The following is a 25,769-nucleotide window of genomic DNA, read 5'->3' as shown; positions in this document are numbered from 1 at the left end:
ATTTAAATTATGTTTTTATTATTGACTCCTATAGTTGAAGTCTAGTCAGAGAATTGGTATATAAACGATTGAGTTGTTCAGATTTGTTAGGGTTTGCTTTGTAGTGTAGCTGTGGTCAGTAGATATGTTTTACAGTGCTTGGGAAACATGCACTTCCGCTTAGATGTCCGTTAGGCCAGGCCTGTTGTGTACAGGATTTCTTTCCCTTTCCTTCTGCGTGATCTTTCAGATTCTGCAATATGTTAGAATTTCCTTTTCTAATGGGCTTACTATTTTATCTCTGAAACTTAATTTTGTTTTATGTGTGTTTTGTTGCTAAGTATGTTTAGCCCCAACTAGATTTGTTTCAAAAATTAACTGGAGTTTGTTTTTCCTGGTAATTTTTAGCTAGAAAGCATAACCATTTATACTTCTTAAAGCTACTAATGTATTGGGATTTACTTATATCATTTTTAAACTTCTAGTATTTACTTATTGGGGGAGGACAAACCACAACATATATGTGGAGATCAGAGGATAATTTGTGGGAGTCAGTTCTCTCTTCTGCCTTACGTTTTATTCTGTGTATTTTGCCCCCCCCTCCCGTTTCCTGCTTTCTCACAGCCCTCATCTTCTTACATTCTTTTGAATAGAATGTTTTCCCATGGACTTCTCTTTTACTAGTTTCAAAGTAGAGCACTCAATTTTTAATCTTTCATGCTCCCTGGAAAATCTAACAAAACCTAAATTTCCTGTTCTTTCCCCATCAAACACGAGAGCTTTCGAACAATGTCTGATTTCCTCTTCAACTTACAAATCTAGAATTTTAGTTCTGTCTTGTTCGACTTCCCGAACAGTTTGGTGCACTGTTTGCCCAACCTACTCACAGCTTGTGTTATATTTCCATGGAAAGCTGTTGGGGTGCAGCTGCAGGGTGATAGTTATTTTCTTTCTCCCTGTCTTCCCTTGTTGCTTCTGAAATCACACCTGTCTGTGTGACCAGCACACCTTTGTCTCCCTTGGGTCACTTTAGTGACAGTTAAACATTCTGCTTTCCCAGTGCCACCAACTTCTCTGAGTAACAAGGCAAACCCTGGACCACACCCCCTTTACCCTTGTGTATAACCCAGGTTGTAAGTTCTGACCTGTCCTATGAGGGAATAAGATCTGATGCCTGAGTTGCTTGATTGATTGGTGCCTGGGGATGCCAGGCAGAGAGGAGAGATTTGACCCTCCAATACCCACTGTAGCCTGCAGCTGCCCTTTCACAGCCCTGGCATGAAAATCTGACCATTTTGTAGCAAAAGGAGAGAAAAAGACTAAAGTCTGTATAAGAAGAGAAAGAGACACCAGAGAATGTGTTGGTTTTGCTATTTCTAACCCTGAAAGCACAGCAGGAAAGGTCACTTGAGGGTATGGCAAGAAGCAAGGCTGGCTGTCTGATAGCCAGGAAGAAGGACCTTGTGGCAAGTGTTTGGACATCACGGCTGCTAGGTCTGAGAAGACTAGTTTCCTGTGGTTGAGCCCCCAACCCTATGACAACCAGAGTAGATTGACACCCTCCCTGCCTTTTAGTCCTGTCACTCATGTAGAGACAACTGCTTGAAACCCAGATCCTTCTAGCCAGAAGGGAAGGGGACACCTCTAGGGCAGCTCCAATACCAAAGCTAAGTTACATTGTAGAATTGTGTTGTCTCCTAAATCACCTTCAGTTGCTTTCATTAACTTCCCATGAACTTAGCTAGGAATAAAGAATACAGCTTAAATCATTTTTGTAGCATTTTGGGGGGATATTCCGTAGCCAGAGAGATCTCTATGTGTGGAAATGGCTAAGGAAGCATGGTAATTTTGCCACATTAAAATTTCCTACAAAAAGAATATGTTTGTTTCTTTTGATATTTGTGCCAAATATTTTCTATTATTTTGCTTCTTATTCATGAACAGATTTGATTATATCTATTTCTACTGTATTTTTTTTGCTATTCATAAGTTAATGAAAGTAAAAATGAGTACAATAGTCTTATTTTAAGCCTCCATAATGGGTCGGTGAAAGGCTGTTGACCTGAGTTCAGTCCCCAGGAACTAGAAGCTAGAGGGAGAGAACCAACTCCTGCAAATTGTCCTCTGACCTACACACACACTCACACACACACACACACACACACACACCACATACACACATAATAAATAATATGATTTTAAAGCAAATTTTTAAATATACCTGAATACCTAATCTTAGATGCCTTCCATTTGTAGGGCTTTATTGTGGTTGGTGAAAATGCCCCAGGCTGCTACCATAGACATGGAGATAGAGAGGGGGTAAGTCTGTATCTTAAGTTTACCAGAAAAATACCTTAAACATTAATTTATCCAAGATATATGAACCTTTTGTTTGTTTTATTTGCTTGTTTGTTTGATTTGGGAGGGGTTTGTTTTGTTTTGTTTTGTTTTTGAGATAAGGCCTTTGGTAGCCCAGGCTAGCATGGAACTCATTGTGTGGCCAAGGGTAGCCTTGAACTTAGAGGATCCTTTTGGCTTCACCTCCCAGATCCCCAGGTTACAGGTATAACGCTGCCATGCTCTATTCATGTGGCCCTGAGGAGCCCAGGGTTTTAGCCATGCTGGGCAAGCATTGTAGTAGCTGAACTCCAACCTCGGTCCCTGAAACTATCATTCCCAACATGTGTTTTTATAGTAGTTGAGTCTTAATCCTTTATGTTCCAGCTGCATTCTGTTGCTGTGGTGAAACACTTACAAAAACAACTTGGGGTAAGGGTTTATTTCAGCTCACAATTCAGGTGACAGCCCATCCCATCGTTTTGGGGGAAGTCAAAGCAGGAATTCAGGGAGCTGGTCACATCCTGTCTGCAAGAGCAGAGAGAGGGGAATGCAGCCACACTTCCTACTTCACTCATGTAATTCAGGGCCTAGCTTCAAAGCCCCACAGACACACTCGGGCAAACCTACTCTAGACTGTCACTCAGTAAACCTCTCGGTCTGTTGTGGTTGTGGCAAGATAACATTTAAAGTTAAGCACACTTTATAAAGATTTCATAGCTGTCTCATGAATGGTGACAGTTGATTGGCTTGGTGTAGGTCAAGGTCTGGTGGTGAAGGGGATGGAAGAATTACAGCACATTCTGCCTGCCCTTCCTCATTCTGGTGCTCATTACTAAAGACAGTGCTTCTCCAGGACTGCTGGTGGCAGTAAAGCAAAATTCAGATTGCACCTGTATTCCACTAACAGGAGGAAAAGACTCAGATTTCCAAATGTGTCACTTTCCATGGGGCAATAAATCCATAGGTGCACTGTGTGTTATTAACACCCTGTCCTCACCAAAACTCACCGTTCAGGTAGTCATTGAAATAGTCAAAAACCAACTCACAGTAAGGTATAAAGGGATGTTTCCTGTCCTGGAGTTATGTGGTCCCAAATACCCAGCAGCTGCTTCGCAATTTACCACTCAGAGGCTTATGTTACTTATAAATGCTCAGCCTATAGCTCAGGCTTGTTACTAGCTAACACTTACACTTCAAGTTAACCCATATTCCTTATTTACACTCTGCCATGTGGTGGTACCTTTATTAGATGACATGTTCGTCTCCTGCTCCCTCTGCATCTGCAGCAACTCCTGACTCTGCCCTTCTTCATCCCATCATTCTCAGTTTGGCTTTCCCACCTAACTTCATTCTGTTCAGCTAGTGGCTTGTTCATTAAGCCAATCACAGTGGCTTATATTCACACATTGTAAAGGTATGTTCCACAGCAGTAAGGAGACACAATGATTGATTTGCAAAACAGTTTAGATGACTTTTCCATGCTTTATATGTAATTTAATCTGATTTCATCCTCATAACCAGGAAGTAATCACTTGATCTTTTATAGGAAAAAAAAAAAACATTCACCTGCTTCTGAGTTGAAAATATACATTGTGGCAGGTAGACTTTAAAGTTTTGTAAGTTACATCATAAAAATCTATTTTCCAGGTAGATCCCAATTGTTTCTTCATAATTACATAGATTTCATGCAGTAAGTGTGAGGTCTGGCTTTTCTAGAACATTCTACAATATTAAAGATGGTGACTATTATTTGACCCGTCACTGGGTCCTGAGGCTAGTGTTCAAGATAGGATGTCAGAGGGGGTGATGAATGTGTAAGTAAGCCCCATCTGTTTATTCTGCAGTGTTTGTACATACATCAAAAACACATAGCCTTGGTTAAGAAAGAGACAGTTGTTAAAGATACATACATGAGTCAGAGTTGCTGAGCACAGACAGTCCCTTGATCAGATGGTGCCACGTTTACTGACAGGAAGAGGAGAGTGTGTAGAGGATTCCTCATTGGAGTGCATAGTTCCTGTGGCCATCAGGTCTCCTCTACAGCCAACAAGAATGTGGTCCATTTTTAAATTGAAGGGAAAGGGGGTAGAGAGATGGCTCAGTGGATGAAGGTGTTTGGCACCACACTGGACCACCTAAGATCAATATCTGGGACCCACATGATGGAACGAAGGAACCCAACTCTCACAAGTTGTCCTCTAACCTCCACATGCACACGTGCACCAAGTAAATAAATGAAGATGTTAAAAGAGAGAGAGAGAGAGAGAGAGAGAGAGAGAGAACAGGGATATGTGTTTGCATCACTCCTTGCTGCCGCCCTTTCCCTCTTAACAAAAAAGCATTCAGTGAGAACAGGAATGAATGGCCGTCAACCATCAGCGCAAATGTTATCACCATGTAGAACTGAAATTTCACAATAAAGGAAGTCAGTGTGTTTAGCTAGCTAGACGGGGCTTCAGTTGCTCCACATGGATCCCTCTCATATTTGATGAACTTGCTCACATTGCTAACATTAACTTCATTTTTGTTTTTGTTGTGGTGCTGGGTAGTCAAACCTCGGACCTCATACATGCTAGGCAAGTACTCTTTACCACTGAACTATATTCCCAGCTCCGGACATCAAATCCTTGAGAAAATATGCTACAAATGGTAAGATTTAATCATTTTTTCCCTGAAAGTAGAATTTGTAGAGATTTTGAAAAGTCACAAAATTCACATTTTAAAAAATTTGATATCATCAGAGGTTCCCATGCAGCCTTTTTGGAGGTGTGTATCTTTAAAAAAAAATGGTTCAGGTAGTTACAATTTATCATTGTTATAAAATTTAGAATTACATGATAATTATGTGGTATCTTATGTGGTTTATTAAAGTTTTAAAAGTTCAATGTATATCAAATAAATTACTAAAGTAGAAAACGTTTAGATTTGTTAAAAAAAGTTCTTTTCATTAGTTATTTCATTTTTTGAGACTGTACTATATCATTTCTCCCTTCCCTTTGCTTCTTGCCAAGTATCTCTTTTTACTCTCTTTAAATTCATGATGTCTTTTTCTTTAATTATCAGTGTGTGTGTGTGTGTGTGTGTGTGTGTGTGTGTGTCCTTAAATATATAAATACAAAGTGCTCTGTCTGCATTACATTACTTGTATGTGTGTCTCCAGGGCTGACCATTTGGTAATGGATAGCCAATTGGTGCTCTTCCCTGGAGAAGACTTTTCTCCCCCTCTCAGCATTCCTTCATTGCCTGTGGTTTTTTGTGTAGTGTTGGAGCCTTGTGACCACGTTGCACCCCCAACCCCTCTTAGCATGTCTATTGGTGTTGCTTTGTTGTTATGTTTAATTTTATTTTGGGCAAAGTCTAGTGTACACCAAACTGGCCTGGAACTTGGTATGTAGCTAAGGATAGCCTCGATTGTCTGAGCCTTTGCTTCCACCCTCCAGATGCCAGAACTGTGGGTGTGTACAACTCAGCCACTAAGTTTCCACACCAGAGAATCTGTCTTCCACTAGAATCTAAAATTATCCATTAAGACCAGCAGGTGTCACTGTGATAAAAGATTTCTTTCCCTCCTTGTCTGTTGACAAAAGCATATAATCACATAACTGAATAAAGATAGAAAAATGTAAGAACTGACCTGTAATGTGGATGGTTAGGAGTGCTTTTCAAAATGGTGTGTTTTCCCCTAATTTTCTTCATGTCTTTTATTACGTAGTTGGTGCCAGAGTTTTGTTAGAGGAAAAAGGTTAAAAATAAAAACCCTTAATTTTCTGAACTTTACGTTAAATTTAATAAAGTATACATATTACAAGACTCCAGTTGTGTAACCAAAACTGAATCAAGAACATTATCAGTAATGAATTACATAGACTCTGAGAACCTCTTAATGCTTTCCTTCAAATTAAGGAGGAATTACAATGTCTAAAGCATCATTCACAGACATAAAAATATAATTGGTGGAATATAAAAAATAGTAATTAGAGAGATAGTTACTAGTGTTTTATTCCTCTCCAATATGGAAGCCAAAGTAAAATTTGACCCATGGTATTCACTGGAGCATTGAGCTGTGTCAGGATTAAGTTCAAAAAAAAAAAAAAAATTCCAGGCAATGAATTCTTTCATTTAGGAACTTGCAGTCAAACTGAGTCCATATTGTAATAAAATAGAAAACAAAAAGTATTTAGTATTCTCATGACCAGGATCAAACATGTAGTACATGATTAAACAAACTCCCCGTAGGAACTGATCTTTGTGAATGGTGGTTAGGGAATCATTTGCACTAAAGGTAAAACTTGAATTCATGAGGATCTGGGTAATGAAAAGATGGTTGTGAAATCCAGTAAGCACTTATGGGTTGCCTGTATCCTAGGAATTCTTTTACTCCTAGGGAGAAGGGCATGGTTAAATATCAGTTTCTATATACAGAGAGAAAGAGGAAGGGAGGGAGGGAGGGAGGGAGGAGGGAGGGAGGGAGGGAGGGAGGGAAAGACAGAGAGAGAAAACACTGGAAAACTGGAAAAGCCAAACAATTTGTAAACTTCCTTGCTGTTGATGAAGGGTCGATCAGATTGGAAAGGGAGGAGTACCTGTGTAGACTCGGCAGCCCTCTCTGCATCATTTCCAACTCCAGTAACCTGTGCTCTTCCTGATAGTGTATAGTGAGGCTCCAGATGTCTCGGGGAGGTTACTCTGTGGACTCCTGGGTGACTGATGGGGGAAATTGCTAACCTGTGGGCAGATTATTTTAGAATGTGACTGCAATAGCGATTCCTAATTAGACAGATGCAGCCTCAGAAGCCTCAGATGTGCTAATAACGGGCAGCTGCATTTGCTACATGCGCTTGTTGTTGTGCATATATCCAGACCTGATCTGGCAGATGGCCTAGTCCACTTTTGCTGCCTTCAGAAGTGGTGCTGCAGATGGGAAACAGTCCCCGGTCCCACTTCAGCAGCACTCTGGGAGTCTGGCTTGGTTCTTCGTCCCACATGTAACCCATGTGTTAGCAAAGTTGGCCCTGGCTTCGTAACCACCACTTTACCAACTCCCCTCCCTCAATTCCAAGACATTACCTCTTAACCAGATCCCTTGCTCTTCGCTTGTTTCCCTCTGTTCATTATTACACAACAGCATATATCTTGTAGAGGGTACCATTTGCTTTCTGAAAACACTCCAGTGACATGTCCCACACCATGAAACCCAAACTCTGAAGTCCTGGCTGAGTCATTTCTCATTTCACCTCAAGCCCCTAGTTTCATCTAGCCATTCTGGCTTTCTTGTCTCCCAACATTCTTGTTTGCACTTGGAAAACTCCCACCTCCACCCTCTCTCAGTATTATTGACTCTCTTTACAAATACTACCTCCCGAGAGAGGCCTTCTCTGGCCCCAAGGCTTCTTGTTCTTATATACTAAAACCACTAAAATATAAGTTTTATGAGAAGCTTGTTTGTCTGATCCACTCTGTATTCTCAATGCCTGGCATATAGTACTTAGTGGGTTGCTGGCTGGGTGGCTGGCTGGGTTGGTGGGTAGGTGGGTGGATATCAGGAAAGTATGAAGGGGGTGGATGAATGGATGGGTGGATTGGTGGATGGATGAACACATGGGTTGCTAGGCAGATGGATGGATGAGTCAGTAGGCAGGTAAATAAATGGGGGAGTAAATGGATGAGTAGAATATGCTGTAACCCAGTATTCCTTTCATCTAGATGACTTCACCCCTTCTCTTTTTAAGTGTAATACAAAAGAATTGAAGCATTTCTCAATAGCCTGACTACATTTGCTAATGGATTTTTTAAAGCATTGAAAGACAATACATTAGAACGTTTAAAGATAAACTGTTGAGTGATAGTTTTAGGCATGGATACTTAAAAGCACTTGCTAAATAATACTGAGCCCACTGCTTGAGGGAAACCAGAGCTTCCCCATAGCAACTGTGTGCCAAGTTGGAATAGAACTATACTTGTTCTTTTAAAAATTAGTCTCATATATGGATTTTAGACATAGAGAAAAGGATTACCACCCTACAATCCATACCAACAGAGAAGCTAGGAAACAAGGAGGACCCTAAGAGAGAGATACATGGTTCCCCAGAGAAGGGGAAAGGGACAAGATCTCCTAAGCAAATTGTAAGCATGGGGAGGGGAGAGGGAGCTAGGAGAATGAGAAGGGGAGAAGAGTAGGGGTGAGGAGGACATGAGGGAGCAGGAAGGTTGAGTCGGGGAAAGAATAGAGGAGAGCAAGGTAAGAGATACCATAATAGAGAGAGCCATTATAGGTTTAAAGAGAAATCAGGCACTAGGGAAATGTCCAGAGATCTACAAGGATGACTCCAACTAACAATCTAAGCAACAGAACAGAGGCTACCTTAAATGCCCTCCCCTGATGAGATTGATGACTACCTTATATGCCATCCTAGAGCCTTCATCCAGCAGCTGATGGAAGTAGAAGCAGACACCCACAGCTAAACACTGAACTGAACTGGAGCCCAGTTGCAGAGAAGGATGAGTGATGAACAAAGGGGTCAAGACCAGGCTGGTGAAACCCACAAAAACAGCTGACCTGACCAAGGGGGGAGGGAGCTCATGGTCCCCAGACTGATAGCTGGGAAACCATCATAGGACTGATCCAGACCCCATGAACGTGGGTGTCAGTGAGGAGGCCTCAGAAATCTATGGGGCCTCTTGTAGTAGAGCAATTCTTTTTTTTTTTTAAAGATTTTATTTACTTATTATGTATACAACATTCTGCTTCCATGTATATCTGCACACCAGATCTCATTACAGATGGTTGTGAGCCACTATGTGGTGCTGGGAATTGAACTCAGGACCTCTGGAAGAGCAAGCAGTGCTCTTAACCTCTGAGCCATCTCTCCAGCCCAAGTAGATCAATTCTTATCCCTAACATAGGAATGGACTTTGGGAGCCCATTTGACATAGAGGGATACTTCCTGAGCCTAGACACACTGGGGTGGGCCTAGGCCCTATCCCAAAGGATATGACAGACTCTGAACATCCCCTGTGGAAGGCCTCACCCTCCCTGGGGAGCAGAAAGGGTATGGGATAGGTAGGGTGTTAGTAGGGTGCAGGGGAAGAGAGGAGGGAGAAGGAACTGGGATTGGCATTAAAACAATCTTGTTTCTAATTTAAATTTAAAAAATGGGGGAAAAAAGAAAAAAATATAGTCTCCAGAAAGGATCCAGTGCCTCTCATTTCTTGACAAAATGGTTAATGGTCCTTACTAAGAGAATATTTGACTCTCATATTATAACCAAGTTAAGACAAAACTGTCTGAGAACCATGAGAGGTGATAAAGCAGAGGAAATTGAGTGAGTGGGAGTTCAAATCCCAGCTCTGTTCCTCGGTGGAGTGACCACAGACAAGTCACTTAGCCCCTCTGTGTCTCAGTTTCCTCGCTTGTACACTTGAGTCGGCAAAAGTACCAATACAGCCACCATAGATTTGAAGATTAGATGAGTTAATATGTGTAAGTTTAGAAGGAGCTGACAACACAAGTGTGATGTTTATTGTTTGCTCAGGAACAATTTTGTCACCCCTATCGTAGGTTCCCAGCACCCATTTGGGAATTACTTTGTAGTAACTATTGGAAGGTTGGTAGGTCACAGCCCTAAGAAGTTGAAGCTTCTTAGATTGAAGTCTGTTACAGGTCCCTGTGAGCATTTAGTGGATTAGACTTCTTTCTGTGGTCTTAAAACACACATGAAAGCCAAAGGAAGGCGAATTTTCTAAATCCTTAGATGGCACACCCACACAGCTGGCACCACAAATGATGTCACACTTCAGGAAGATCAGCTAATATATTCCATAGGATCAAAGGTACTTCTTAGGACAAAATGTGTTTTGCTTCTACTTCCCAGGCTGGCTTTTGATTCAGACCCAAATGAGAGAGAAGTTTGGCCTTTCAAATGAGTCTCTGCTGAAGCCATTTTGATAACACTTCATTTACCAAATGTTTTTTTATGATCACATTTAGGAATTTTGGTGAAATTTCTCATTCCTGAAACAAGTTGTGCTTACACCCTTTCAAAAGAATGAGGTTGGTATGTGGTCAGGTTGTCTGGAGCTGGCTTATCTGCAGACCAGATCCACAGGCTGAGTTCAGTGTGGTGACTTACTCCTCGATACTGGCTTTGCTTTGTTTCAGTGTGCTTGGTGTGTCTGGCTGAAACACAGCACCTCCCCCATTCGGAACAATGCTGCATACATCACTTCCTGAAGTAATGGAATTGGAAGGCAATTATCTACTCACCAAACAGGCTGAAACAACAGTTCTTGATATTCTCCTCAAATACTTGAACTTCCCCAGGAATCCGGAAAAAATAATTCCATGGGGCAGTGTTATGAATGAAGGCATGGCATTCCAGTCACCCTGACTGGGATCCAGCCACCAGAGCCCCAATCACTACCCACTTGCATGATGGAGGGGGGCTCTGGTTGTGCTGGTAGCTACATTGGGGATTCTGTAAGATGATGGTCTGGGGACCATCCAGAGATGGCTTGCAGTTTATTGTATTGTGTTTATTCTATAACAATGTTTCTCTCTCTCTCTCTCTCTCTCTCTCTCTCTCTCTCTCTCTCTCTCTCTCTCTCAAAAGGAATTCAGGACTTTTGTTACAAATATTCCAGATTTTAAAAATAATAATAAAATGCTTTTCAACAAAGAATAGGTATCTCTTTCAGGCAAACAAGTTTTTAGCTGTGTGAGATTTTTTTAACTTCTTGGCTTCCTTTATCTTGAATTCAAACTAAAAAACATGCCTGTTTTTTATTTTGGAGTTTTTTGTTTGTTTGTTTCAAGACAGGGTCTTCTCTGTCTTGGAACTCACTCTGTAGACCAGGCTGGACTGGAACTCAGAGATCTACCTGCCTCTGCCTCCAGAGTGCTGGGATTAAAGGTGTGGGCCAGGAGGGCAGCTGTCTTCTTTATGATCCTTTACAATCTCTGATGGTTAATCCTGTCAACTTGATGGCATTTAAAGTCACCACGGGGACAGATCTCTGGAATGTCTGTGAGGGTTTCTGGATTGAGTTCACTGAGGTGGAAACACCCATCCTAAATGTGGCAGCACCATCCCAAGGGGTGGATTGGATAAAAAAGAGAAAACAGAGCAGCAGCCTTCCCCCACCTCTCTCTCCCTTCCCCTCCTCCTCTCCCTCTCCTCCTCCCTTCCTCCTGACTGTGGCTGTGTTGGTGCTGGCTGTCTCCTCAAGTTGTCACCATCATTTCCCTACTGTTGGTGACTGCACCCTACAGCTGCAAGCCAAAATCAGTCCTTCCATCCCTAGTCACCTTTGTCAGACATTTTGTCACAGCAAGGAGAGAGTAACTTCATACACAATCTAAACATCACCACAGTACCTGGGGTGTCATGGCAAAGCAATAATGAGACAGTAATAGAAACACCTTGGTTTCTGGAGTTCACACCAGAAGGGACGCAGGCAGAGTGGATGTTTCACCAGGGATGTAGAGTTTCCTTCTTTGTGTCTTTAGGAAAGGATGGGGACAGTCACCTGGTTTTCAGTATGGTGCCAGCTCCAAAGCTAGCTGGACTTCCAGGAGATTGCTGTTCAAGCTTCATCTGAACATTTGGCCTTGTGTTGACACATCCTCCACCCCTAGCATCAAATCCAGAGTATAATACTGTGTCACAGAAGAGGATCCTAAACAGAAGGAAGAGAGCCAGGACACTGGCATTGCTGAGGGAGGGAGGGAGGGAGGGAGGGAGGGAGGGAGGGGAGGGAGGGAGGGAGGGAGGGAGGGAGGGAGGGAGGGAGGGAGGGAGGGAGTCTGAGGGTCTGAGTTTTCTCAGAGGAAGCCCATCTCATCTGCTTGGTAGTGTGTCCATAAAGCTCCCTCCATCAGCAACCTGTGCCTCTCCATTCTCATGCATTGGAATCAACTTCTGTGACATTTTCTTCTAATGAAATATGTAGAGGTACAGTGTAAAGTTGGCACTTAAAATAGCGTCTCTTTTTCTATCAGAAGTCAACCCTATATAAGTCATGGAAGTAATTTTATGGTTTATATGAACATCCTCCAAAGCCCAGTACTGAAAGGTTGGTCCCCAGGGTGGTCATGGAGCCTTCTGGAGTTGGGGACTGGCCTGAGGCTCTTAGATCACTGGGCATATGTCCTCTAGAGTCATTGTGAGATTCTGGTCACCTCAACTTTGTCTTTTTTGCTCCTTGAGGGTCACTTTTGCCACAGCATTTGGTCCTGCTGTGATGGGCTACTTTAGCATATGACCCAAGAAACAGGGCCAGTAAACATTTTGGTTTTTTTGTTTGTTTGTTTAAAATTTATTTATTTATTTATTATGTATACAACATTCTGCTTGCATGTATATTTGCACATCAGAAGAGGGCACCAGATCTCATAACAGATGGTTGTGAGCCACCATGTGGTTGCTGGGAATTGAACTCAGGACCTCTGGAAGAACAGTCAGTATTCTCAGCCTCTGAGCCATTTCTCCAGCCCGAACATTTTGTTTTTATAAAGTAATAATGTCATGTACTTTATTATAGTGGTAGACTGCCAGCAACAATTAATTTGAAGTTTTCTTCCTTTAAAATATCTCTCCATTTAGCCTTGAGAACTTAAGAACGAACCATGTCTTCATTGTTTCACGTGTGTTGTATCACACGATCAGAGATCTTTAATAGGCTACCACATTTATCCAAGAAAAAAATATATAGACGTTATTTTCTTGGTAATACAGAAATTCCGGATATAATAGTGTAGTTTTTAATGTAAATGCCAAGAGTCTATCAGCCTTCGACACAAGGTACATCCTAGACTATACACAGCAGCAAGATATAAGAGTTTTTCTCCTCACTCTTAACTTATATTCTTTCTGGGTAAATAGATTTACCATGTACCTATTTATAAACAGTGTTAAAATGGAATGAATTTTTTCCAAAGGAAGAGCTAATTTCAATTGAATTCAGGAGCTTTTCTCGATAAGTCAGGCAGCATTTATCTAGATATCTCTATTTGATATCCAGTTCAAATGAGATATAATATATGGCTGCAAGCCTATGAGAACCTTCAGTTGAAGAAACCATGAGTTAAAACATAAATAGCTGAAAAAATGGTCAAAAACTACACTGAACTTTTGGATTTTGTGAGAGAAGAAATCTCTAGGTTAAAATAGGTCTTTGTTTCTTCCCCTTTATGGGAGAAGCAGGGTAGAAAAGATGACTGCACTGACTGGGCAGAGATGAAAAGAGGAACATTCACAGAACCTCCTGGGAATGCCAGAGTGCTTGCCATTAGCCCCATGTGCACACTCGAGTTAATCCTGCAGAGTGGACACTAGATCCTTGTTTATACATGAGGATACTAAGGACTGGAGACAGTAACTAGTTTGCTCAAGTTTATATACTCTGTGTATATTCTTGGCTCCAAAGTCCAGACAGCTCTGAGTTTGAATCCCAACTCCTCTGCTGACTGACTGTTCACCCTCCCCCCTCCTTTTTTTAAAGAGTCTAATGTAGCCCAGGCTGGCCTTGAATGAATTATGTAACCAACGATGACCTTGAACTCTTTGTTCTCCCGCCTCCACCTGCCAAGTGTGGAGATCACAGGCCTGCATGACCATACCTGACACTGTGTGGTGCTGGAGGTTAAACCCAGAATGTTACACATGCTAGGCAAGTACTCTACCAACTGAGCTATGCCACAACCCATGCTTCATTTCTTTGTGTTTTGATCATTTCTCTATATTGGGAGAAACAGTAAGAGCTACCTCGATGACGAATACTTAATACGGTTTTCAATATACGGTAGCCACTCAAATGTTTAAAATAGTGTATATAGTCTGGTCTAGAGCAAATGGTCCTATAATCCAGGTGCTGGGAGGCTGAGGCAGGTGGACTGCAAGTTCAAGGCCACCTTGGGCAACTTAATGAGACCCTGTCTCAAAATAAAAAGTAAAATCGCCAGGTGGTTGTGGTGCAAGCCTTTAATCCCAGCGCTTGAGAGGCAGAGGCAGGTGGATCTTTTGTGAGTTCGAGGCCAGCCTGGTCTCCAGGGTGAGTTTCAAGACAGCCAGGACTGTTTCACAGAGAAATCCTGTCTCAAAACAAAACAAAACAAAACCCTAAGTAAATAAATAAATCATCTGGGGGTATCTATCGACAATGGTAGAACTTTTGCATAGTGTCCATAAGGTCCTGGGTTTAATCACCAGTACCAAAAACAGAGAAAAGTCTAAATACATGTGTGTCCTCACACACACAGTACTAGAGATTGTCTGTGTCTTTGCATATGACTCATGCATATGTGTATATGAGAGTCAGCACTCCTCCTGGCTGACATAGCAGTCTGCCCTTTGCGTCTTACTGCTCTGCAGTGGGAGGAATGAAGTCTCCTTTGTGCCCAAGGTGGAATTGGGTTGGGGAAGATGGGGAAAGGTACTTGGATATAGCAGATGGTGGCTAACGCTGCAGGGTTGGGGGCAGGGCTTCAGAGTGGGCCTCCTGGTCCGTGCACCAGGAGAGGTCTGATGAAAGTGAGTGGATTGTAGTCAACCTTGAATCAGCTAAGAATAATTCTGCCTTGACTGAAAGGCAAAGTCAGTAGTGTTTTATTCTGGATAAAAGTGCACAGGAGAAGAGAGCCACCTTGAGGTGTGGTTCAGGCTCAACAGACCTCATGCAGTTTTCTGCTGGCACATTTACAGAGGATCTGAGATGTGTCTAACATCTCATGCTGTTTCCCAGCGTCCCACCCCTTTCTTCACATCTTCACCCAGTGACACCTTTCACTTTGGCTGTAGCAGTCAGCCCATTTCCTGAACAATACAGGCTGCTTTTACCTGCCAGGTCATATGTGCATCCACAAAGGCTGTTAGCATCTGAACACAAAGCACCAAGTGATACCTTGGGTCCTGAACAAATTATAGTAAATCCAGACCTACCATCTGTAAAAGCCCTGATAACCCACCAGAAGGGCCCAAGTCTGTCAAACTGTGAGCCAGTGTTATATGTTTGACCAGTAACTGAAATTTAAAACACATTTATTTCAACTATCTGAATAAAAGTTGTATTATTCTATAGGAAAAAAGAGATAAGGATTAAGACCATGAAATTGGAACTAATCCAGGCATGCAGTCATAATCTGGCCCTGCCCTGGCTCTGTAAATTTTGCCTGTTTGTTATCCTCTGTAAGCCTCAGTTTCCCCACTTGGGTGCCAGTATCTGGTGAAACAAGAGACTTAATCAGTGTTCATTCGCACTCAGCCCCTCACTCACTCCTGTGAAAGAAAATGGCTCCCAAAGGGGGTGGCACTATTAGGTGTGGTCTTGTTGGAGGAAGTGTGTCACCAACGAGGTGGGCTTTGAAGCTTCATATGTGCTCAAGGCATGCTCAGTGTCCCAGACTACTTCCTGTTACCTGCATATCAAGATGTAGCCGAGCCCCGTGTCTGCCTGCATGCTGCCATGTCCCACCATGATGATAATAGACTGAACCTCTGAAAATGTAAGCCACCCCAATTAAATTTTTTTTCTTTTATAAGAGTTGCGGTGGTCATGGCCTCTCTTCACAGCAATAGAAACCCTAACTAAGACAGGGGAACCCTATCATTACCCTCATCTGATACTGACAAATGAGCTTCAAAGAAGAGTAGATCAACTGGAACTCCAAGCCCTAGAGCTCCTTCCTCAGGACTCCCTGGTGCACCAGGGAAATGGGGCAGCAAAGACTGGAGCTGAGACGCTTCCTGAATAGCAGTGTCCAAGTGCAGTGTGTGCTGATCCTCTGAATGGTCTCCTATAGTCTCAGGCTTGATGGTGTCTGAAGAGTCAATACTGTGAGTTTCACATAGAGTTACATTTAGCTAATTCAAGGAACTGCTTCTTACTCCCAGATTTTAGCTCTCCTGCCTCTTGTACTAAAATAATTTTTATGAAATGATAACAAATATGGTAGCTCTCTTTTTGGTTAGCATCTGTATTTACACAATACAACTCTGGAAAAACCAAAGTGGATCACCAGTTTTGTTTTAGAGACCTTTGTAACACAAACCCTGAGAATCAAGTCAGGCTGTCCACATGCCAGTAAAAGAGGCAAGTGTGCAGACAGAGTTCTTAGTGCTTTTCATATGAGCAAAACACTGAGAACAGCAGCAATGCCCACCAATATGAAACTGATGAATTCAACTCTCTGCTTAGATTTAAGGCCCACTCCACAGGAGAAAGCATGTATAGTACTCTAAACCTGGCTGAGAACCCATGGTTAGGAACTCTCAGGTCCCACTGTTGAGCCTACTGTTATTCTCCTTAATGGACAGTGTATCAAGATGCCCTGTAAATTCTTATCTCCACATCCACACAGACCAGTGCAGCCCTTAGGCCTCATCAGAGAAGTTTAATTGTGAAGTGGGTGGTGGTTACTGTGAAAACTCACAAGTGGTCAAAGTGCAGAGAATGGGGCAACCGTGACACACACACACACACACACACACACACACACACACACACACAGACACACACAGACACACAGACACACAGACACACACACACACACACACACACACAGACACACACAGACACACACACACACACACACAGACACACACACACACACACACACACACACACACACACACACACACACACACACACACACACACACACACACACACACACACACACACACACACACACACACACACACCACACATACACACACACACACACAGACACACACACACACACACACACACAGACACACACACACACACACACACACACACACAGACACACACATACACACACAGACACACACACACACACACACAGACACACACACACACAGACACACACACACACACACACCACACATAGACACACCACACATAGACACACACACCACACACACACACACACACACACACACACCACACATAGACACACACCACACACACACACAGAGACAGACACACACAGACACACACACACAGACACACACACACACACACACACACACACACAAAACAAACACACAAAAAACACCTAGGCTCATGGACCCTTGTGAAGGAGGGTATTAAAAATTAGAAAAGCCAGAGGTCAATAGGATCTTAGAGAAACAGTGTCTCCTGGAAGTTACAGGCCCTCATGAGGCCACAGTAGATGTGGTTGCCTCCACAAGACCTGTAAAATATCAAGCCAGTCAACATACCATCATGGAGGGGGAAGGGGTTTGCCAGCCCCCACTCCTGACTGGGGGCTATGGACAGTCAATGGCTTCTGGGAAGGGAGACTCAGTTTTCTTCAAGGGTGTGGCTCCCCAAAGGTCAACCACACTCCAGTGGACGCCCACTCCCAGGGTTTATGTGGGCAACACAAATTGGACTCCATGGGTTAAAAAGAAAAAGAGGGAGAGCAATGAAGACAGAACACAGAGGTGAGAAGGATCTGGGGGAACTTAGAAGAAGAGTGGGGTTACACGACGTTTAAAGAATTAACAAAAATTATTTGAAATGAAAGTTTTTAAATGACTGCAGGATGGGAAAAAGAAGTTAGAGGGTATTTGTGTTAAACTTCACTACTGAAATGGCCAGTGAAAGAACGTCCCTTTTCATTTCTCTAATATGAGAGCTGGGGAACCAACAAAGAAGAAATAGCTTTTCTCACAGCACATAGCCAGTCTAAAGAATTTGCTGCCTTGGGCAGTCATGGAGTCAATTATTGTAGATGTTTTGTTTTGGTTTTTCTTGGAAGTCTGGTCACTATGACATTCATAGTTAGGCAAGAAAAGATAAGGGCAATTAAATCTGATGGGGAAGGATGCAAAACTGATCACTCCTGCAAAGCAGGGACTTGCTCCCCAGTCTCTTCTTTGGCTTCTCCCAACACCTCAGGATAGTTACATGATTATCTAGGCCTGCTTTGAAGAGCTGGCAGTCCTTCCTCTGAATCAACGGGTGCTACCTGTGGCCAAGGGAAGGACTGCAGGCCAGGAGGTCCTTGGAGCTAAGTCCTTCTGCTCCAGAGCCACGACCCTTCTGTTCTGAGCTTAGCAGGGTGGCAGGCGACAGCCTCCTGCTGAGGGGCTCCCAGCCACTTGGGAAGAGCACTTTCAAAGTGGAATAATGGGCTTCAGACTTTCCATTGCTGAGCTGGCAGTGTCATGCAAACAGACCCTGGCCCTCTAAGACTGAAGAGCTACTCAGGAAATCCTCTATGCTTGCTTTCTCACTTGTCCTCTTTAGCTTTAACTAGGAGCTTCTGTCCTCTCGGAGACAGACAGAAGACGAAAAGAGAATGGGGCTTGCCAACTCCATACTGCTACCTGGGCAGTTTTGGCTGCAAGCCTTGGAGCACTGCACCCATGTACTTCTGTCTCCTGTTTGAAAACTGAGAGCAGAATGTGTCAAATGGCCTTCTAGTAGAGTGAGTTACTCACGTGTCCACACGAGCAAGATAAATGGCACTAACTAAAGCCCACTGCATGTGGACAACCCCACCCCAAGAGAACCAAGTGTCCAACTGAGGCCAGAAGAAAGGGAAAATTAAGGGACATGGGAAGGGGGAGGAATCTGGCTGAGGGTCAGAAACATCAGTCCAGCTGATTTAACTAGGATTACCTACAGATACCCTGCTGTCTTCTGAAGACATCTCAAACAAGGACAAGAAAGATTACTGCTTGCTTATAGTCAGGATGCTTGTGGCATTGAGTTTTACAATGTTGGCATGTCTCATTCCTCCCTAAACCCAGTGTTTGTGTGTGTGTGTGTGTGTGTGTGTGTGTTGTGTCCATAAGTGAATGTCACATGTGTGCTGGCACAAGTGGAAACCAGAATAGGCTACCAGAACCCCTGGAGCTGGAGCTACAAGTGATCATGGGTGCTGGGAACTGAACTCAGGTCTTCTGGAAGAATAGCAAGCACTTTTAACCGCCGAGCCTTCTCTCCAGCCCCCAGGAATTCTTTAGGATAACAACTAAAGGCAGCTCATAGTTTTGTGCTTAATTTTAAAATTTTGCTTCTTTAAACATTGTTGTAAATCACAACCCGTGCACAATGTAACTTACAAAGCAATGGCTCTTATACATCCCCATTGTGAGGACACTTAAGTCCCTCTCTCCTGCTGAACCACTTCTCAAACCCCTCCCCCTCCCCCGCCCAAGGCATGTACTCTCCTCAGTTCTATTTAAAATCGCACTCACCTTGTTTCACTGTGACTCATCCTGGATTCTTGTAACAAGGTTCTGATTTAGTCTGAGTGGAGGTCCCCACTGTGATGGAGACAACCACATGAGTCACAGGACCCTGCTTTATTCTGTTTTTTTTTTTTAAACTTTTATTGATTTTATTATTTGACGATATCATATGAGCATACAATGTATTCTGATCACTCTCCCCTTATTTCCCTCCCACCCCTGTCACTCATAACCACTTCCTGTTCTTACTCCACCTCCCCATCAAGCCAAAACACACACACACACACACACACACACACACACACACACACACACACAGAGTCACACTTCTCTCTCACACACACACTCTCTCAGTCACACTCACACACACAATCTGTCTCTCACACACACAGTCACCCCCTCTCTCTCACATACACACAGAGAGAGACAGACAGACAGAAAAGAGAGAGAGAGAGAGAGAGAGAGAGAGAGAGAGAGAGAGAGAGAGAGGGAATCTACCTATAAGGATTTCACCCGGCCAGGCAGGTCTACAAGCTCATGTATAGACAAATACCCCACTCTGTCCCAGTGTTTTAATTTCAAGAACCTTTTTGCTGAGGCCACTCAGTCAGGGACCCCAGGTCTGTGAGGACTTCACACAGGCACAGCATCTTACTCATCACACCAACAAGATTCAAAACAGCTGGCCACCCAAATACAGTGATAGGAAGAAGGCTTATTTCCCTAATTTTTGTTTGACTTATATATATTAAGAGTTTCTACCGGGCTGGGGAGATTGCTCAGATTGTAAAGTGCTTAAGGAACTGAGTAGTTCCTAGGACCCACGTAAAACGTCAAGCTTGGTGGCATGTGTTTGTAATCCCAACTCTGGAGACGCTGAGACAAGAGGGTTCCTGGAGCTTGGTGACCAGCTATCTAACTGTTCTAATTAGCAAGTTCCAGGCCGGTAAAAAATTCTGCCTCAAAAACAAAGGTAGATGGTGTTGTAATTTTTAAAAAGTGGCTTGAGAAAGACTCCATGTGACAGAATTCAAGTAGAAGGTCTTTTTTTTTTTTTTTTGCAAGGTTTTTTTTATTTGAATTAGAAACAAGATTGTTTTACATGTCAATCCCAGTTTCCTCTCCCTCCCCATCCTCCCCTACCATCAGCCCCCCCCCCCAACTAATACCTTACCTATCACACATCCTTTCTGCGCCCCAGGGAGAGTGAGGCCTTCCATAGGAGGTCATCAGAGTCTATCATGAAGGTCTTTTTTATTAGGGAAAAGGATCCTAAAAAGAGGAAAGGGGAGGGGAGAGGCCAGTCTCCAGGGACAGGAGCAGTGGGGGGGGGGAGGTGGGGAACAGACAGACAGAGCAGGAGAGAAAGCGAGAGAAGGGAGGTGGGCAGGGCCCCTTTAAAAGGGAATGTAGTGAATGTGCACAGGCGATGCTTAGTGGCTGCAGCTGAGGGTGTATCCTGTCAGAGCCCAAGGACAGGCCAGTACAGATGCCTGAAAACAGATGGTACCTGAGGAACATCAGCCATGGTTACCTTCTGCCCCCACACTCCCAACCCACACATCTCTGCTATGATTTTTAGTTGTATTACATTTCTTTTTGTTAACTTCTTTTATTTGAATTACAAACAAGATTGTTTTACATGACAATCCCAGTTCCCTTCTCTCTCCCATCCTCCCCTACCACCATCCCCCCAACTAAAACCCTACCTATCACATATCCTTCCTGCTCCCCCTGGATGGTGAGGCCTTCCATAGGGGGTCATCAGAGTCTATCATATCCTTTGGGATAGGGCCTAGGCCCACCCCCGTGTGTCTTGGCTCAGGGAGTATTCCTCTATGTGGAATGGGCTCCCAAAGTCCACACCTATGCTAGGGATAAGTACTGAACTACTACAGGAGGTCCCGTAGATTTCTGAGGTTTCCTCACTGAAACCCATGTTCCTGGGGTCTGGATCAGCTCCATGCTGGTATCCCAGCTATCAGTCTGGGGAGCAAGAGTTCCCCGATGTTCAGGTCAGTTGTTTCTGTGGGTTTCACCAGCCTGGTCTGAACCCCTTTGCTCTTCACTCATCCTTCTCTGCATCTGGATTCCAGTTCAGTTCAGTGATTAGTTGTGGGTGTCTGCTTCTACTTCCACCAGCTGCTGGATGAGGACTATTAGGTGGCATATAAGTCAGCCATCAATCTCATTATCCAGGGAGGGCATTTAAGGTAGCCTCTCCTCCGTTGCTTAGATTGTTAGCTGGTGTCATCTTTGTAGATCTCCAGACATTTCCCTAGTGCCTGATTTCTCTGTAAACCTAAAATGTCTCCCTCTATTATGGCATCTCCATTCTTGTTATCATCTATTCTTCCTCTGACTCAACCTTTCTGCTCCCTCATGTCCTCTGCATCCTTCCTCTTCTCCCCTTCTTATTCTCCTTGCTCCCCCCTCCTCCCGTGCTCCCAATTTGCTCAGGGGATCTAGACCCTTTCCCCTTCTCCAGGGGACCATGTATGTCTCTCTTAGGGTCCACCTTGTTAACTAGCTTCTCTGGCAGTGTGGATAGGATTACATTTCATTGTAATTAGCTATAATTCCTCTTTTTTGACTTCTAAACCCATTAGCTCCATACTGAATCCCACTTTGAGCCTCTACAGGAGACTCATTCTGTTAGAACATGATCCTGGATGTGAAGAAAATGCTGAGTGCTTGTGAGAAAACTCCAAGAAAACAAGAGCTTTGTGATCTCTGTTTTTTCAAAGCATGGAATTTGTTCTTGGAATGTACTTTAGTGCTTTTCTCAGATGTAGCGGATAGGATTGCGTTTACTTCAGATTACTCGTTATCATTTGCTGTTGGCATTCAATTAAATGTTTAAACTGTCCTTTTTATGCCTCTGTTTTGCTACCCATGTGCATCTTGTCCTTGTGATTGTATACAGCTTGACCTCATTAGAACTTTACTCAGGTGACCTTTCTTAACCCAAGGAGTATAAATTGTCTGATGCTCTGAATAAAGTTGGCTATTGCACGAAACTTTGATCATGAAACATTTATAGGCTCTATTCTCCCAGGTCCCACCACCTCTAGATCAGTGACACAATTCCACTTCCAAATTATCCAGTAATCTTTCTGGAATGGGAGAAATGCCCTGTGCTTTGCTGTACAGTATAGAGGCCAGTGGCCACATATGACTGCTGATCTGGGAAATGCAGCTGGCATGCCTGAGGAACAAAGTGTCTTATTAACTAAAAGCAGCAAAGCCACATCAGCGTCCATGTTCTTTATGTCATAAGCCTGAGTTTGTTTGTTTTCCTCTTTGTGATAAGGTCTTGGAAACATACCGTGAGGGTCCTGTAACTCACTGTGTATCCCAGTTTGTTCTCAAACTCACAATAGTCTTGCCTTAGCCTCCTGAGTGCTGGGATTACAAGGGTGAGTCACCACACTGGCTTCACCAGCTTGTTCCACTTGAGCTTCTAGCAAACATTCCCAACTAACATAAGAGTTGTCTTCCTTTCTGGGGCAGAGTGTTGGCTCTATTTCTTAAAGACTACTGAAGGCAATTCCAGAATGTCATTTTGCCATCCTTCAGTCGGTTGTAGGAAAAGTGACACAGGCTTGCCATTCTACAAGGAGCTAGTAGCTCAGACTCTCTTGGGGTTGTGCTAATAACCTGACACCTCCACAGGCATCCTCACGGGCAGCGTTCTTGAGGTCTTTTCCTCTCTCTAAGTGGCATAACATACCCTTCTTAGATAATAACATTTCAAGCATCTAAGTTTTGCACAGCCAAGAGCAACATGGGAACTAGGAAATTCCATCAGTGAGCCAAACAACTTCTTGGCTGCAGCAGCCACCACTCTTTATCTGTTTCCTCAGTTCTTAGCATGGGTTTTTAATAAGTCCTTCTCTGAATGGGTGGGTTAGTATAAGAACAGCCCCAGTCTATGTCTCAGAAGTGATGCTGCTAACACCATAGCAGAAATTTCTCCTTAAAGTGCAAAGCATCCTGGCAGTTGACTATTTGAGAAGATACGATTTGAAAACACACAGTATATTCAATTATGTCTTAGACTTATGAAGCAAGTAATATGAAAACTGTAAACCCAGGCAGGAGTGTATCTCAGTGGTAGAGCACTGGCTCTACCACTCAAGGTCCTGGGTTCTAACCTTAGCAGAGCAAAAATAAAACCCTTCAGACTCAGCCCACTGGCTTGAGTACTCTGTAAAAGAAGTGTGTTTTAAAGGACTGTGGATTCAGAGAGAAGAAAAGAACACGTACATTTCCTAGCAATTTGTATTTCTGTTACATTCATTAGTTGCAATAGACATCATCTCATCCTGGCTATTTTTTTTCCATCTTGTCCTGTTTCTCCCCACTGCACTGTCAGACAGGTGGTATAGTCACTGCCTGCTCTTACTGCTACTTCGGTCAGTTGCATTATATTAAACAGCTCACACCCCCTCAATTGTGGCTTAAAGGTGACAGGGATCCATAGGCTTCTAGTTTCCACTGGCTTTCCTCATGGCCATCTTACAATGATCCACCAGTTCCCTCGCTTGATCCCCTCATTGTTGTAGCTACTGGAGATCCTAGAACCTCACCTCTTCTAACCCCATTTCTTCATATTTAAAACACACCTAAGACCCTGGTTCATGGATAGATACTTCAACAACAAAACCAACATGTCAAGGAGGGGAGAACTTGGTACCCTAGGGTATATAGAAATGTCTTTAAAAATCTGTGCGTATGACCCTGGGCAAGTTACTCCACCTTCCTGGAGTTCGGTGACCTGTAAACTGCCAGGAAAGGGGACACAAATTGCTTTTTTATGTTGTTTTTGTTTCTTTTGAGATTAGGTCCCAAGTGTCCCAGGCTAGCTTCAAACGTGCTTTGTTGCTGAGAACTTTGAACTGCTGATTTTGCTCCCAAGCGCTGGGATTATAGGTGAGCGTCACCATGGTTGGCTCACTGCTCCTCCTCCTCCTCCTTCCCGCTGTCCTCCTCCTCCTCCTTTACCCTTCGCTGTCTCCTTCCCCTTCACTATATAGCCCAGCCTGCCCTTGAACTCACTATGTGCCCACAGTATCCTTCAAGCTGCAATCTTCTTGCCTCTCCCTAGTGCTGCTGGCCATCGGTGTGTTCTAGGACACCTGACTGATCCCCAGCTGTTCTAAGGAGTGTTTGTTGACACCAAGTTAAACGAAAGCACAGGTGGTAAGCGGCCCTATAGTGCAGCTGTGCTATTGGTGTAGCTTGTGGGGAGGGGACCATTTACCATCCACATGAAGGTGCTTTTCTGAGCATGGAAGAGACTGTTACCAATACACGTGCTGGCTTAAAACCTGCTTCCTAGTGGAAACAGAGATGTAGTCATCCCCCATGACTCTCAATTCAGGATTAGTGTGAGACATCCCGAGTTACCCCCCGACAGCACTACCTCATCTTGGACTGTTTCATAACCTTCTCTTAATTGCTCTTGTTGACTCAAGATCTCTGGGTGGGAAGATGACGGGGTACTGTAGTCAGCTCCGTGTCCCTGCAGTCCTCCCAGAATCCTGAAGGTGGTGTGGCATTTTTAACAGTTGAGTTTGAGTCTCACCGGGCCCCTTGGTCCCTGCTACACGGTTGAGGAGTGGCATTTGACCCACCCAGGTTGGCTATCCTGGTATCGGGGCTGCACAGTAAGGCAGAACTGGACCAGGGGCCAGGGTGCAGCTCCATGCAATGTCTGCAGGGGGCATGCATGGTGCAGCAGCTATCTCCATGTAGGTGCCTTCCTCCGAGCCACAGCTGCCCACGGGGCGGGGTTCCACGGCACTGTTATTCTTTCAGGAGCACACTGGCAGTTTGCCCTTCCATGAGGCCACAGTCTGGAGGTTCCCTGATGAGTTGGGGAGACGAGAAACATCTTAGTTGACTAGGGATTTCCTAGACTATGGAGTCTAACAAAGAAGTGAATGACAAAGACAGACATTCGCAATGAACAAAAACAGTACCCTCGGCACCTAAAATACTTTCCAAGCTATGTCAGCCAAACATAAACATTACCTCCGATCACCACTGATAAAATGCTCACTTCCCTGCTTCTTCCATAGGAAGGCTGTGGAGTGAGATAAAGCTGGGTAGCACTACCAAGGACAAACATCTCAGCATCTAATAAACTTGAGAATGTTTCTCTTTTTGTTTGCAAGGTTGGTTGCTATTTCCTGCGTGCCTTGTGTTTATTGACGCGCTGGCTCCTCCGGTGTCCAGCAGCCATTTCCACACCACTGTGATG

General features: G+C 43.7%; 1 protein-coding gene across 1 annotated transcript in view; it reads left to right on the top strand.

Annotated features, from left to right (window-relative positions):
• The window catches only part of Bloc1s5 (biogenesis of lysosomal organelles complex 1 subunit 5), a 102,266-nt gene that overhangs the window by 38,824 nt on the left and 37,673 nt on the right, over positions 1 to 25,769 (top strand). The window lies entirely within an intron of this gene.

The sequence above is a fragment of the Cricetulus griseus genome, chromosome 3, assembly GCF_003668045.3.
Source record: "Cricetulus griseus strain 17A/GY chromosome 3, alternate assembly CriGri-PICRH-1.0, whole genome shotgun sequence".
Lineage (NCBI taxonomy): Eukaryota > Metazoa > Chordata > Mammalia > Rodentia > Cricetidae > Cricetulus > Cricetulus griseus.
The sequence above is the reverse complement of the archived record's forward strand: the minus strand, read 5'-3'. Positions and strand labels throughout refer to the sequence as shown.